Consider the following 1,759-nt stretch of genomic DNA (forward strand, 5'->3'; position numbering starts at 1 on the left):
CAGAGCAGGAGTGTGTGCGCTGTGGGGGCGGGCAGGACCGACTGACTGCCTTCCGTGTCACTCACTCTTTGCGCTCTCCCAGTCAGGACTTGCACCAGGTACTGGCACACCTCAGCATCGCCTGCAGCGGCTTGAATCACAAATTCCAGGCGCTCTGAGGGCCGGCCGGGTGTTCTCTCTGCCCTTGAGATCTGCCTGTCTCCCTCGGAGGACCCAACCACTCTAAATACTGTATGTCTCTCCTTAGAGACTATCGCTCCCAATACCGCCTATCTCGCTGAAAAGATGATCACTCTAAGGCAGTCTGTCTCACTGCCACGCTAGAGAGAGCTTCACTCTGCACACTGTCAGCAGAAGCACTAACTCTCTCCCCGTAGGTCTGACTCCTTCCATTTAATATTAGACGTTTCACCTTCATTTTCTGCGTCTTTTTAACCTGCCTCTCCCCCTTCAGCTTCCTTCTGCTGGCGCCCCCTGGCTCTCTTACTAGCAGTCTCGTGCCTCTGTAGTTGTACAGTAACTGTCTCCCGTGTTGTTTTTCTGCCGCTCTCTTCCTGGGCGCATTGACAGCGCCTCGACGACTGTCTTTCTCTATGGTTGCTTTGTGTCGGCAGATTGCCTGTCATTGTGAGGTCTTTTGGGGGGCCCTGGGGCAGTATCTACTGTCGTTGGTCGCTTGTGTCCCAGGGCCCTAGTACCGCAGCCGCTGCGCTTCAATTGGACAGTCGAGACTCCGCTTGGACACTTACTGGGTGGCTTGGTCGAGAGCTCCTCATCGGGAGTGTCCCCTTGATCAGTGCTTAATTTGTAAAATATTAAGTGCCAGGGCTCTGACCAGGAGGCCACTGCTGCTTGTACCACCCATCACCCTTGTCATCGCTGCCAAAACCACTACTATCCATCTCTCTCGCATGTAAATGTGTCAGCTCAGATTATTCCAGGTCCCCAAAGCTTAAGCAATGGCTGGGGAGGCAGGTATTAGCAATTTTAATGTATATTGTATGCTTAAACTACCATTGTTCTGCACCTCTCTAAATTAGATGAGCAGCGTCACCATGTGGTGGACTGTTCTAAATATGGTGTTGACAATTTGGTGCCGGTGCCGAGCACAGGAAACCAATTAAGTGCCGGTGCTTAGCACCGGAAAAACCCGGCTCAAATTAAGTACTGCCCTTGATAATCCCCTTTCCTACAGTGAGTGCCCGAGTGCCCCTGCGTGCGCTGCCGGGCTGGATGGCGCCCTGGCGGCACTACCGGAGGTACCGGGTCTTGGGCTGTTTCCTGGGCCTCTTCTCCTTTCCTTTCTTCTTCTCCCCTTTCCTTTTCCTTGCCGTGGCCCTCGCTCGGGGCGCTTATCATCCTCAACAACCCCGCCAGCGACGATGTCCCCCTCTACATCCACTCACACTTTATCTACACCCTTGCTGCCCGACCCCTCCCCTGCTTTTCCCAGCGTGCCTTTTCCTTTTCGGTTCTTTCTTTTTTACTCTTTCTTTCCTTCTCTTCTCCTCCCCTTCTTTGTAAGCCTATTGTTTTCGTCTCTTTCTCTACCTTTCTTTCTCTTCTATCATTTCCTTTTCCCGCTTCAATCTTTTGGTTTGTTCCGCTTTCCCTCTCCCCTCTCTGTCACCTCCTTAGTGCCAATATCGGCAACAGTAGTCAGTTATCATGCAGCAAAATACATCAATAAACCACACAACACCTTGTTAGTGGAGAAAATTGCTGCAGGTTTATTTGCATAACAAATATGCCAACATGG

The sequence above is a fragment of the Triturus cristatus genome, chromosome 1_1 (genome assembly GCF_964204655.1).
Source record: "Triturus cristatus chromosome 1_1, aTriCri1.1, whole genome shotgun sequence".
NCBI lineage: Eukaryota > Metazoa > Chordata > Amphibia > Caudata > Salamandridae > Triturus > Triturus cristatus.